This window comes from Rhipicephalus sanguineus, chromosome 9, assembly GCF_013339695.2.
Source record: "Rhipicephalus sanguineus isolate Rsan-2018 chromosome 9, BIME_Rsan_1.4, whole genome shotgun sequence".
Taxonomy (NCBI): domain Eukaryota; kingdom Metazoa; phylum Arthropoda; class Arachnida; order Ixodida; family Ixodidae; genus Rhipicephalus; species Rhipicephalus sanguineus.
The window spans coordinates 109,236,053-109,251,007 of NC_051184.2; the positions used below are offsets into that span (position 1 = coordinate 109,236,053).

General features: G+C 48.4%; 1 pseudogene; it reads right to left on the minus strand.

Annotated features, from left to right (window-relative positions):
- Nucleotides 1–14,712, minus strand: part of LOC119405799 (putative nuclease HARBI1) — a 55,298-nt pseudogene extending 40,586 nt beyond the window's left edge.
- Nucleotides 14,713–14,955: the final 243 nt, after the last annotated feature.

Below are 14,955 nucleotides of genomic sequence, written 5' to 3' on the forward strand. Positions count from 1 at the left end.
GCTGTAGAGAAAAATACATTGCAAAGTAATGAAGAGAAAAAAGAACCTAATGAAGGCGTTCTTACCAAGCAGCCGCCAAGCAGAGTGACTTCCCGGCAGACGATCCCAGCAAATTCCACGGAGCAGGTATAGCCCATTTTGTATGCGTCGCCGCTCATGCCGCGTCGTCTTGCCATGCCGGCAATCCTGACCATATATGGTCATGACAGCTACCATTCGATGATTTCGAACTGTCCAATCGCAGACGATAAAGACGGATTTAGAGCCGCACTGCGAGCCAGCGGAAGCCACTGCCGCAGCCACATAGTCTGACAAAGACAAATAGATGTATCGTGAACCAGAAAAGGTACTGCAGTAGATAACTAGTACACGCGTTCTCTCGGAAACAGGGAGTGACGTGCTGCCGTCTAACGGCTGGCGAGAAGCTGCGTAGCTCCGCCGCTTATAGGCTCGTGTGTCCACTCTTGTCATTTTCTGTTACTCTATGGTCGTAGTACGTAACCAGTCTTAACGCTAGTACCAGATCTTGACCTCCAAGGTGGTGCCGGTGGGAGATTTCTCCTGTGCGTTGTTGAACAATAAAAAATTCGCAGCGTGCGCGTTAACTAAAAGCCGAATTATTCTGTCTCTCATTCCCCATTAGCAGCCATTGGCATGTTCCAATAGGAAACGTTAGTAGAAGTGTAAGTGTTAGCTAAAAGCCGACTTCTTCTGTCTCTCATTTCCATTAGCAGCCATTGTTTACCTCCAAGGTAGTGCCTGATGAGATTTCTCCTGTGCGTGATTAAACAATAAAAATTTTGTTCCAAACGCCGTTGATTCATGAAATAAACCAACGAAAGACGCCACATGTTTTCTAAAAGCAAAACGAAAAGACGCCAGCTGCTTAACGAAAGACGCCAGATGTTTTCTAAAGCAATGGGTTTCTAAACAATGAAACTTCACAGCGTACATGTAAAATTAAAGTGAGCTGCAAGTCGTCATAACTCTCATTGAACCTTTAGTGTAAACGCGCCCGATCTCACGTCGGTGATGATGTACTGTGCAGAATTCACGGAACATTCACGGTTTGCCGATGAACCTCCGCAGCTTCGCCCACTCATCATCATTCACTCCGCGGATATGCTGTGATTTTTTTGTAGCGTTAGCTACACTTGCCTAGCCAGAGCAGGTTTCGCGGGGGTCATCATGAGCCGTGCTGCGCATGCGCGCGCGACTCGCAGCTGCTGCTCTGCGCACCCTTACTGTGCATGCGCATACCCTCTCCACACACCTCCTCTGCACTCCCCCTCACCATTCCCCCTGTCATCCACCCTCTCCAATTTCCCCTCTCCACTCACCCTCTCCCCTTCCCCTCTCCACTCACCCTCTCCCCTTCTCCTCTCATCTTGCCCTCTCCCCTCCCATCTCCCATTACCGTCTCCACTTCCCCTCACCCCTCCCCATTTCCACTCTTCCTCTGAAACGCGGGCTAGAGCAGCGCCCTCTAGGCATTGGCTAGACATGCCGAAATTCTCTCCTGCGCAACGCCGCGATGAGCTCGAGCGCATGCGCGTCCCCTCCCCCTCTCTCTCCTCTCCTACGCTGCCCCCTCTCGCCCGCCTGCCGACCGCGTTCCCCGCTCGCCCTGTGAGAATTAACGGCCAGGCTAGATGGAAGATGCGACGCGCGTAGCGTCGCTCTTCGCGTTCCACGACGCGAGCTCGGTAGCATGCCCAACGAACGCCAACGGAACGCGATCGTGCAAGTGCTCCGGCTTCGCATCTACTCATGGTCCCCTTTAGCGGGAGATGGTGTATTCGCCTTCGCTGTGCAGTCGCCGTCTGACAGTGCGCTGGTGCCGCTTGATAGCGCCTCTGACTGGCGTTTGCAGGTGGATAACGCCATGGAGAAGGAGAGCGCAAATGCTGCTCAACGGCGCAGAAGAGCCGAGAAGCTTATGTCATGGGATCCCGAAGTAGTTGGCTGGCAATTAGCGCTTCAGCGTAAGAAGAATGAGCAGAGGAACGCTAAACGTGCTGCGGAAAGCTAAACGTGCTGCGGAAATCTGGAAAGCTCAGAATAATCAGCTGAACCTTTGCTAACGCTACGTATATCCTGGCATAGCCGAGCTAAGCCACTGCTAATCTTTTTTTAATTTGTTTCCTGATATGATGGTGGTGAAATAAACAGTGTCCCCAAGCTCGTAAGCTCGGGGTCACCCTAAGTGGCAGGGTACCCGGCCAGAGGATACCTGACATCAATTCCGTTTTTTCCCCACTCTCGTGGAGCGGGGGGTATGGACAACACCATGCGGCTGTACGAAAGATGGACTTAATGGTCCGAGACATATTTGATCGCAGTTCTGATGCCGGCCTAATATGAGGTGGAGGTGCATGGTCACTTTATTTGCGATTTCGCTCGCGTCTGAGTGGAGCTCATTCCGGATCTAAATATCCAATTCGTGTAGCTCCTGATCACAGTCAAATGTGCCTGTGAGACATCGGTGCACGGTATGAAAGCAAGATGTAAAATACGGAGAAGTTTCGGTTATCGTGGGGACGGGGCTCTTATGACGGTGTAGTTGAATATTACACTGGTCGTTGGAGGCTCACGTAATATTTCCCAAGACCATGTGATGATTCCAAACATAAGCCTCCTATCTTGTCGAATAACCTTTCTTGGTATGTGCAGGATGTGCTTGAGCACGAGCCAGACGTCAGCTGAGTTTAGTCACGAATAGAGTTACTGTAATGCTACCTTGGTGTTACTGTATATGCTGCGTAAAGGTAACATAGAGTAACTCTAGTGACGAATTCTGAAATTAAACTGAAACTGCTTGACGAGATGGCTGAGTGAGAGGAGTATTAGTCAATACATGCCAAAGAAATTACCGATTTGATCAGGCTGCCTCGAATGTCGACGTCATCATTTATTAGGTTTCCTACGTTATGACATCACATCGGTCGTACAGCCACCCTGCATGGGCGCTAAATGGGGTATTCAGTATCTTGTAAATCAAAATAATTACTTGCCCTTTGAGAAATGATGCACGGTTTGTGCAATATGCTCGATGTATTCTTCCTTTATCTGCGACGCGCGAATACAAAGAATGGATGCGACATATGACCAGCCCGCGGGCCACCGTTCAGTTCTTTTATATCACAAATGAACATTGGTATTGGAATGTGATGTGACGTCAACGTGATGTCATATGCGTACAACGCTTCATCGAGAATAACGCCGACATTCCACGCAATTTCAATAACATGCTAATTTTATTAGTGCGTTTGAAGCCAATTATACTCCACTCACACAGAAAAGTCGTCCAGCAGTTTCAGTTTCACTCCATACTAAACTCTTACTTGGAGCCCGAAACTGTGTGGCGCCAAAGAAAAATGTTTCAGAGCCGGAGATATATTATGAAATTGAGTTATGTAAGCGTGTGACACCTGTGTTGAAAGGAAACAAGGCCTTAGCTGTTGGTTTGCCAGTATGTCGCCGACAGTGAAGCTCCCGAAAGTGCTCCCCCCTCCCGCCAATTTTTGACAGTGGGTAGAGGCAGCACGCCCCTTGCATCCTTCACCACCCCTTCCCCCATTAGAAACGCTTATTACTGAATATCTTGCTAATTACTCGTGGCCGCTTAGTGGCAACGATGTTGCGCTGCTGAGCTGGAGGGCTCGTGTGCTTAGGTTTTGCTGCACTTGACTGAAACTCGGTGGGCCGAAATCCTCAGCCCACACCAACGGCGAGGCCTCTATAATTGTATCATGGCTTCGGAAACTAAACATCCAGAATTTATTTTCTGTCTTTACACGAAGTGTTTTTGTCAACCTGAAGTGGCACCTACCGCTCAAGCTCATCGAGGCAGGTCAGTAGATTCTTATCCTCGTGCGCGTGACACCCCGGCCCCAACGTAAATGCGTAACTAATATCCATGCCATTTCTGACACCCGCTAATATTACGGACCTTTATTCGCGTACATTCATAGTTTGCTGGCACCACCGATCCTTCATATGTTTTGGCGTCACCGCAACTACTTTAGAATCGGATGCTCTTGCTTATTAACAGCTGAAGTGCTTGGGTGTCCGCCTTGTATATCGATGGTGTACGAAGTTCAATATCCCAAATAACAGAAGCAACACACGCTTTCCATTAGAGAACACGCGTTTCCACGAAGATTCCTCAATTTTTAACCCATGTCGTTTTCTGTTGCGCGTAGGCTTCCTGCTTTATGAAAGGTTGTTTTGATGCCTTATCCCTGCAATGACACGCCTTTGGGCAGGCAAGAATATTGGGGCAGCTGCGCACAAGTGGTGAGAAGGCAGATGAAAGAGCGAAGCTCGTGGCCTTCCCTTCCTGCTCACCCTCACTTCTCTTTCCCACCAATTGCTATACTGTACTATACAAGACAACGCGCTGCGTTACCCTCTCCCTCCTATTCACCATCACTTCTCTTTCCCAGCCCCTTGCTATACTGTACACTGCATGGCTATGCTACGCTTTACCATCTCCTTTCTCTCATTCTATCACAAGACTCCTCCTCACCCTCACATCTCTTTCCCACCAACTGCTACATACACTGTACGTGGCTATGCTATTGCTTATCCCCTCAGCTCCTCATTTCCTTCTTTCTCACCCTTGAGTCAGTCCTCCTCACACTAACTTTCCTTACCCCCCTTGCTATTTTTTACTATGCTCCTTTCCTGACTTGGGGTACCTTGGCATAGTTAAGCTCTGTTCCATCGGTTTTAACGTGACTACCCTTCGCTCAACCAGTTAATGCAGGGCGACAACGGAATTTTGCCAAGCTTAAACAGCTCCGTGTTAAAAAGTTACACCATTTCCCGCTAAAGGGACCATGAGCCGATGCGAAGCCGGAGCACTTGCACGATCGCGTTCCGTTGGCGTTCGTTGAGCATGCTACTGACCTCGCATCATGGAACGCGAAGGGGAACGCTACGCGCGTATTGTCTTCCCTCTAGCCTGGCCGTTAATTCTCACAGGGCGAGTGGGGAACGCGCTCGACAGGCGTGCGAGAGGGGCGTAGCGTCGGAGAGGAGAGAGAGGGGGAGGGGACGCGCATGTGCTGGCGCTCATCGCGGTGTGGCGCAGGAGAGAATTTCGGCATGTATATCCCGCGTTTCAGAGGAAGAGAGTGGAGAGGGGGAGAAGATATGGAAAGTGGAGAGGGAAATGGGAGATGAAAGGGGGAGAGGGGAAAAGTTGAGAGGGAGATAGGAGAGGGAAATCGGAGAGGGGGAAATGGAGAGGCCGAAGTGGAGAGGGGGAGGAGTGAGCGTGAGTGGAGAGGGGAAAGGGGGGAGGAGGCGTGGTGAGGGGGAGTGAAGAGGAGGTGTGTGGAGAGGGTATGCGCATGCGCAGTAAGGGTGGTCACGGCGCACACCACCACCACCACCGGTTTGAACTCCGCTATAGGATGCTTCGCATCTAAAGGTGCGTCCGATGGGCGGCGTGCACTCAGTTTGAGTCGCAAACAGCGCGGGCACATGTAGCATCTAACAACAGACAACGGTGACCATCCTGTGCGAACTGTTTTCATATAAGCTGGGTAGCTCCATTTTTAGATTATATATTTATGTATACATAACGGCTATATGAAGTATCACGCAGGCCCTGGTACTGAAGGAAGGTATTTGAAACACGAAGAATGGAGCACAGTTTAGCAGTTAAACTCGACGTTTCGGCCGAGGGGCCGGCCTTCGTCTAGGAAGGCCGGGCCCACGGCCAAAGTGTCGAATTAAACTGTGCTACCTACATACGTCGTGTCTGATTACGTTCATATATATATATATATATATATATATATATATATATATATATATATATATATATATATATATATATATATATATATGTTATTTAAAAGATAAGCGGGATGAAAATTTTAGCCTGTTCGTGCTTTGACGCCAACGCGGCTGTTGAACGTTCGGTGTGCCTACAGCGTTGGAAAATATTTGCATACTGGTAGCAGAGCGCCTACGGCAACCCTGTGCAATAACCAATGGCGAATACTGTGCTACAACTTGTCTCCGTTAGCAGTGACTTGGGAGGGCTTTTATGGAAGGGCTTTTATGCAAGCAGCTCACGTTCTCTGTAGTTCCGTAGTAATTAACTCTCCTTCAACAATGTGCGCGACGACTTTCCTTTTGTGAAGAGACCTGCTCCTGCTTGTGTTGCCTTTCAGCGAGGATGCTCGTTGATTCGCAGTGCAACTTTATAACGTACTAGTATTTTATTGCCGGAAGTGCACACTGTGTTCGTGTTTTTGAATAGCGTAGCTGCTTAAAAGCCAACTCCGGCGATCTTTTGGCCATGTTAAAGTAATGGTGCTTTTATGTTCCTGAGACGCTCCTGTTACGGGCCCGATAGCAGAAATACTCGGCAAATTGGAGAATAATTTTAAATAAGCAAAAAAGCGCAACACCGAAACCGAAACCCAACCGAGTGTACTGTCTACGTATAACGTAAACGTTGTTACGAACGAACCGGAAGTCGTGCAAGGCATGCCGGTCACGCCGGCGCGGTGTATGAAAACTGTGACAGCCGGGACGACCAGCGAAGCGCCGGCCAAACCAACGCTGTCTGTCGCCTTGTGCACAGCAGACGCTCGCTATAGCGGCCGAAGCGCCGAAGTTAGCGGTGCCCTCGGCTGCGTCACTTCCGCCGCCTTCCCAATACTGACGTCACAGACGCAACGTTGGCAATAATTGTGGGAAGCCAGGAGGGCGTTTGCAGACACTCTTTAAAATTCATTTACAAACAATCTGCGCATGTCTCAAGCCTGTAATTTGGCATAAATGACGGAGACGTGCAAAGGAACGTACCCAGCGAATTTCATTGAGATCCATCGATCTCGAAAAATCGCCGGAGTTGGCCTTTAGGGCGTAAAGTGTAAACCGTGGACTGCAAAAACCTCGCCGAGCGACGACGTCACTTCCAGAACACGCACGTAGGTGGTGTGACGTCATGCGCTGCCGCCCAACAGAAAGCATGAACCGGCACGCGCTGTCTTCGTCCTCTTCTTTATCGTTGTCGTCTTTTGACCTTCGATATCGCTCCCAAAACAGGTGCGTCGATTTCTCAGTCGCGGAATGCAATAACTGTGATAAGCGAGACAAGTATGGAGAAGAGAAGAAAGAGAGAGAGGGGGGAGGAATAGAAATAGAAATTAAGATAGAGAAAGATAAGTTTTAGAAGAAAGAAGTTTCTCCGCGAGGCGAGATTCGAACCGACGTACCCACGATCCGAACGCAAGCGTCTTAAGCACTCGTCTATCGAGGCACGAGAGCATAGCATGGTCTTGTATAGTACAGTATAGCAAGAAGGTGGGAACGGGAAATGAGTGTGAAGAGGAGGGAAAGGAGCAGGGGAAAGGATACAGCAAGATATTGAAAGAGGCAAATAGACAGAAGGAAAGGAAGAAAGCGAACGAAGGAGAGGAAGGGAGAAAATAGAGAGCAAGAGAGATACGAAGAGGAAAGGCAGGGAGGTTAACGAAGCTTTGGCTCGGTTGGCTACCCTTCACTTGGGGTGGGGGAAGGGGGAATAATAGAAAGGAAAGGGTACAGAAGAAAGAAGAAGAGTAAGAAATAGATAGATGAACAGTTAGCTTGAAGCTACACGACACGAACTCGCGCTGTTAGCTCACAGGCGCTAGTGAAATCCGGTGGTCCTCAAGAAGCACAAGAGGGCTTTCGTGGCCTTGCGCATATGCGAGACCATAGGCCAAGGTCCCAAGAGCTTCTTTTCTGTCAGTGGTCTTGAATCCAGGTGACGGAGTTTGACTTCCATACTACGTCGTTGTGCCTGATATGATGGGCAGTGGCAAAGAATGTGTTCAAGCGTCTCCTCGCAGGCGCAAATGTTGCATGCCACACGAGGTGGAAACATACAGGAAGCGAAGAATGCAGAGAGAGGGAGAAGAAAGAAAAGAAATGGAAAAAAAGAGGGAGAAGTAGAACGAAAGAAATAGAAATAGACTAGAAGACACAAAGAACAGAGTGAACAGAGAGAAAGAAAGAAATAGAGGAAGACAGAAATAGAAATTTTGCAGGAGTTAGCAAAATAGCAACAGCTAGGACAACCAAGGTGCCCATCAGCTCCGCTGCCTCTTTTGCTTTGCCCCTGCAGTGAAAGCTACGCTATATTTTTTCTTTATGTACAAGTTACCTGTACAATGAAACTTCCCTTCGTGCCGAAAGAAAGTGCCTGAGCGGCAGTTTTCAATTCAAGGTATTCGGTCTCCCTAGGCAGAGCTCTTCATTTGCATTCCAAACAAGGTCATTTTTACGTTGTGCCCTTGGACGGCCTTCCCTTGTAGCTCAGCTATGCAGAAAGGTTCATTGTATGCCTCGTGCTTTGTGGATTTGCGCTCTAGTTTCTGTTTTTCGCATCGTGTTTTGTATTGTTGGAAGGCTTTGGTGTAGTGCGAAGAGCTCGACACCTGTTCGAAGTGTGCGCCGAGGAAGTTCTTCCTCGGGGCACAACAGCCTGGTCTTCCAGGCTGTTGCCTTGTGTGTTTACAACAGGGAGTGAATATGCTTGTCGTCCGGCTACCCTACTATCCATGTTCCGGACATTAGCCTCCTGTGTGTATGAATTGATGCCAGATAAAAGCTTTTGCCAGCTCTCCCTTCTTGCCTGTCGGCAACTTCTGCTGCCTTGGGATTTTATGTTCTTAAAGCTGTCAAGATTCTCAGCTGTCGGAGAGTCCCGAAGCAACCGCCATGCTTTGTTTTGTTGTTTGTGCGCATTTCAAAACTCAGTGTTCCACCATGGGACACGTCGTTTGCCCGGCAGTCCAGTTGTCTGTGGGATGCACTTAGTTGCAACTTCAGGGGGAAAAGCTGTATTCTACGGATGCATCCACGCTGAAACCACACATATCATTCCAACTTAAGAAAGCAAGTTCATGAAACTGATCCCAATCGGCTTTGTCAATGTCCCATTTGGGAACCTGTGGAGGATATTCGTTCGCTGTTGGTGAGCTCATAACTATTGGAAAGTGTTCATTTCCGTAAGGATTATTAAGGACTTTCCATTTGAGCAGGGGTAGAAGTGATGGAGATGTAACTCTTAGGTCTATGGACGAGTAGGTATTGTTGGCGAGGCTATAATAAGTTGGCTCTTTTTGATTCAAGAGACATGCGCCTGAAGAAAAAAAGGAAGTGTTCAATTAGACGACCTCGCGCATCGCAGCGACAGTCATCCCATAGAGTGCTTTGTGCATTAAGGTCCCCAAGGAACAGATAAGGTTTTGGAAGCTGATCTTAAGGACTGGAAGTCGCGTTTTTCAAGGTGGTAGTGCGGAGATGTGTAAAGAGAGCAAATGGTGACGAGTTTATTTAAAAGGACAGCTCCACCGGCCTCTGCTTCCAGGGGCGTTCGCAGCTGTAGTTCTTGACGCGGTATAGTTTTGTCTATTATAATCGCTACGCCACCAGATGACGCAAGAGCGTCATCGCGGTCTTGGCGAGAGATGACATACTGTCGAAAAAAGTTTTTGTGGGTTCCCCGCGCTTCCCCGATGTGTTTCTTGTCCTCAAAATAACCTTGGGTTGAATTCAGAAAATAGTTCTTGGATATCATCCAGATTGCGAATTAGACCACTCGCAATCCATTGAATTATTGTTGTATCTATTTTGATTTGTGGTGTAGTGTAGCGTACGGTCTCTGCGTACAATTACTTTCCAGGTCTATGTGCCTTTGTCAGGCGCAATCACTCGAGCCGCTTTTTCTTTTTTCAAGCGCTCAAGTGAACCACTTCAGTCCCTCGACATCGTCGATGCCGAACGGGATTTGCTGGTGTCCATCGCCTCGAGTGAGGCAGTGAACGCCCGCCTTTGCAGGCTTCTCGACCTTACTAGAGACCTCGCCGCGTGCGGAGAGGCCCCTTGCCCCAGCAGCCCAGAGGTTGAGGAGCTCTGCTTCGATGTAGGCGGAGCAGTCTTGCCTGCTACCGTCAAAGGGGCTGGTAGCACCGCCACTGGCTCGCTACGCGCCAGCCGAGAGGAGTTTGCCTGGGGCTGCTGCGGTGCTGCCCCCTTACACATCGCATCAGCATACTTGGTTCCTCGAAGGAACAGGTGGCGTTTCCGCGCTTCCCCGAACGAAATGCTTTCTTTGGTTTTCAGTGCAATTGTGTCCTTCTCCTTTTTCTAAGATGGACACGAGCGCGAGTACGAGGTGCTCGCCATCACAGTTCACGCAGTGAAGTGGATGTTCGCATATTTCTGAGTTGCGCTCAGTGGATCTATATTTGGGACATGTGGGCTGGCCTCGACACGTCTGGGAACCGTGGGCGTACCTTTGACACTGGAAGCATCGTCGGGGATTCGGAATGTATGGGCGGAGACGGAGCTTTGTGTAACCTGTTACAAGTGTGTCTGGAAGAACGCTGGAGCCAAAAGTAATAATGGTGTGCTTTGTTAAAATATCCTTGACACCTCGCTTCATCTTAATTCTTTGGACGTCGACTACATTCTCATGTTTTACAACCCTCAGGAAGTTCAGCATCAGACAGTTCAACCAAGTCATCCTCTGATAAAACACATCGGACAGTGTTAATTAAACGATGTGCGATACAGTTAAGGGGACATCACCAAAATTCTTCAGACTGGACAGTCTTGCATACTGTTCCTGGTCTCCCACTTCAATGAGGAGGTGTCCACTTGCCATTTTTGTGACTCTGTAGCCTGGTCCAAGTGCATCTACTAAGCATTTTGAAACTAGGAATGGGACAGTTTTCTAACTGTCTTTTCAGGTTTGTCACTATGGATAACATTGTAGCGTAGATAGTTGCCTTTGCTTGGTTGAAAAAGTTCGGTGTGTGCTTCGGTGCGCACCCTTTTCAGCAAGCGATTATTGGGTAATAGGGGGAAGTTTTTAGCCATAAAAAAAGATTGTGTTCGGCAGCGGTGGCAGCCGCCCACCACCGAGCCCAACAAGGGGACGCTGCAAGACATAAAGAAAGGACTTGCACACGCCAGCTTTGCACTGCCGCTATAACCAGATGTGACGAATCCCAAGGTGGGGTGGAGCACACGAGGTTAACTCTTGCCGCCAGGAAATTTCGAAGTAAAACGGAAGAGAGGAGAAGACAGGAAAGATGAAAAGTAGGAGAAATGACGAAGGTGTGAGGAGATAGAGAAAGGAAAAGGCGACTGCCGATTTCCCCTGAGTGGGTCAGGCCAGGGTTGCCGTCTACCTGAAGCCGGGGCCAAAGGGGTGTTATCCTCTGCCGGGAGGCCTTAAAGGTCCAAAGACCCGGCGTCGGCTCAACCCCCAGGCTCCCCTTTTACCCGGACACGGCACAGCCACGCACGGCTAGGCGTGGGAGAGGTCGAAGCCCCCCGTTAGCCCGGGTCCGTAGTTTTGCCACACACCAAACACCTGCTCGCGCAGACGCCCCTGCGGGGGCCTGGTTTCAATGAAATAATGCTGCAAACTAAATGCAAATAAATTTACATTTCACAAGAAGACGCAGGTCTCAAGCAGCGACGGCTAGAGCGGACCATGAATTCATCGAGAAGAGGTGGAGACGCGAATTGACCCTAAAAGAGAATGAGTACTCGCTTGAGATGGAACGTCTGGCCATCGACAAGCTCAGAATTGAGCGAAAGCAACAACACTGTGAGAAAAGTCACGAGATGAAACGAGACATAACTGAAAGAGAGCTGCAACTGAGAGAGCGGGAAATGGAAATTCGCGAACGCCAGCTGCAAGCACAACTCGACAAAGCGAGCCAAAGAGAGCAGCTGTCGGTATTCCACAAGGCTACTCAAGACGCTATACTCAAAATTGTAGAAAGCACAATTATTATTGTACATTGCATGTAGCTCAGTTATTGCGGATATTATGGAGTGGCGCTTGTCGCCAACACGCTCGAGCTCGACAAGCGAAACGAAATGGTTAGATCGATGGAACGTGCAGTCACGGCCACCATCCACAACTCTCAACTAACTTCTGTACTGCACCGGTACCTTCCGAACGGCATTGTTGTATGACGAATTTTTGGCAACGTCGAATTTATTCACGTTGCGAAAAGCATACGTGTGCATTCTTTTCGGCATTCATGTTTAGATGGTGCTGATCGAAACTGCAACATACGAGTGAAGTAAATTGCACATGGCTAGAGTCTCACCATGGCTGTGCCACAAGCGCTACTTAATGGGATGTTAAATGCTTGTGTTCTGTTGAAGATGTAACTCAGCGTTCCTGACTGCGTAAGTAATAACGACGGCGTAATATGTTTGCAAGCCATCACCACGTTAAGCGTGCGGTCCCGTGCAGCAGCGAAGGCACTACTCGCTGGCGGCATAATATTAATAATACTTTCTGGCATGTGTACAAAACAGTTACATGCCACCGAGATGAGGCAAAAAGAAACAGACGAAACTGTTTCCTGACTAAGCCTACATCCCGGCTCGTGAACAAAAACAAAAAAGAACAAGGACAGCAGTGAGGAAAGCGAAAGACATCCAGTACAGCACAATTCACCAGCATCACTAAAGAAATCATGGAACGTTCAGACCAATTTCAAGCAATTTCGCTATAGAAGTACAAAAACCTAGAAAACCCTTTCATGTTGATATGTCTATCAGAGTAAAGTTGTGATTAGATTTAATGAATGAATTATTTAATAATGAATGAATGAGTACTGCGGCAAATCCGTAAGTCACGCTCTGTACGTACTACCTCGGAGTGCCGTTCAGCTCATACGTCAAATCTAGTTGATGGAGTTTTATGTAGCACACACAGGATTTCGCAAAGCATCGTTGATGCTCGGGAATTGAGCGGATATATAACCTTTCACAGCGCAGCAAATAATTAGGTGGCGAGTAGTTAGCGCGTTCCATGGTTTGGGAAAGTATTTTGGTCTCATCCATTTCAGTGCAGCTCATGACTTCATCCGGTAAAAGTGGCACGGGCCATACGTGCGCCCGTCATATCTGTTCCTATGCTAACAAACGGGTTGACTGTCCTCCAGGCGCCATCTTGAATCGCACGGCGCGCCACCTATAGTTCATGGGCATTGCGAATACATTGGCAAGCAGACCATGTCAGTTTCGCATTACATATGTTTTTTAATTGTAGTGAAATTAGAGTTTCATAAAATGACAGCCAAGCAGCTAACATCTTTCTCTAGAGTGTTTATTTAGTTAGTTTTTTTGTTCCATGTCAACAATTTAACCCTGGCAATAAAGGAAGAAAAACATTTCTTTTATGATCACACATGCTTTATTGAAGCGTTACAGTTATGTACAAAGCCATGCTTGGCCTATATTTTAAAACGTCCTTGTGGTGGTGTGCTCGTACCGTTACACAACATACTTGATTGAGGTTTATATAAGTTACATTGCACGACACTGGCAGGGCTCAGTAACCTTGCAGGCAAGGAGGTTGCACATCAAAATATGTGGACACTTTGTTACCATACATACATGCATGGCGGTTGGTCAGAATAACAGCTACCCTGTACATGCGTGTTACGGCCTGAAGTAGTATGTCTTGGTTTTTTTGAAGTCCACGAATTCAAATTCTGAGATAACCTGTCTGAATCTCCACTCAACGGCCTGCCTTACTGCACTCATGGGTGAATTGAACTCTCACTGGGTGGCTGTCAATGCTGCTCCTCCATAGGGCTTCATGAGCAGTGGGCGGAGAGGATAGGCTGGGTCGCCGTATATAACGAATTCCTTGTCCAGTGCCGATGCTTCCAGATTTTCATACAACTGGCTGTCCCGAAAAATGCCTGAGAACAATGAGTTCCATATAATTAATCATTTTTCAACGCAATCAACACAGTTCAATTGCAAGAACATTGAGTACCCGCATACTTTGTAGGATGCTTCTGCGATTGTAATGGAGTGGCTATATATGTATATGTGGAAATGACTAATTAACGGCCCGAGCACGTTTCCTTGAGTGTCATGTATAACATTCTGACAGAACGTAACTCACCAGCATCACGCCTTCGCCCCGGATATGGACCATTCAGCTGGCAGATGAGCCCATTCGGACACATTCAAAGACTGGTATTTGAGCACATGTAGCCTCTTGTGCCCGGAGAGGTACAGGCGCTGGTCTTGCGAGGGTTGGCATATGTGGCGCGCTGTACCGTCGATAAACGCCCAGCAGTTTCTCAGAGGAGCACCTTTACGATGAACAGCCTGGGGTAAACAAATATCAACATGAGAACGCGCACTAATGTGTTCAATCTCGAAGGGCTAATCAGGGACAATATCCTCCAAGTCCGGATGTTTGAGCCACGGGTGAATGGTCATATTATTCAGGAGGCAGCCGAAGATCCCTTCGATGTGGTAGAGTACTTTGTTCGATATGCTGGACGCCACAGAACAGCGACGTTCAAAATATTCTTGCAGGTCACGCAGCCTGTTTGGATAGGCAAGTCTCCATAGACATACGCATAGGGCATCTGTGGCCGTTACTCTCACTCTCTGAGCACTAGTGGTGTACTGCGGCATTTTTAGGGCACGCACGAGCACTGGAAAGTCAGCTTTTTTGAAACGAAACTGTCGTCGCAAACACTGAGTTGACATTGTGTCCAGGTTCAGTAGGCCACCTCGCGATGCATACACCCGACGCCGCGGTGGCTCTTTCACCCGCACCATGAGTGCCTCTATGTCCTCCCAACTCAGGTATGCCAAGCAGTAGGGGTCCCATAGAATGCTTGACCTCACCATTGTCGCGGAGAGGTCACCGCACCTACAGCACGGCAGGTGAGAAAGCGTAAACGTTTGGCAGTCGTACTTCTCGCGCGTGCGTTCACCGTCCGTTATTAGTGGCTACAGCTACAGCTACGGCAGCGTACTACAGCCTTAATGTGACTAAAAATATAGCCATATTCAGGCTATCACACTTGTATTCGCTCAAAGTGGCTGTCAACAACACGTACTTCTATTTTGATCTACAATGGTGCAACACGC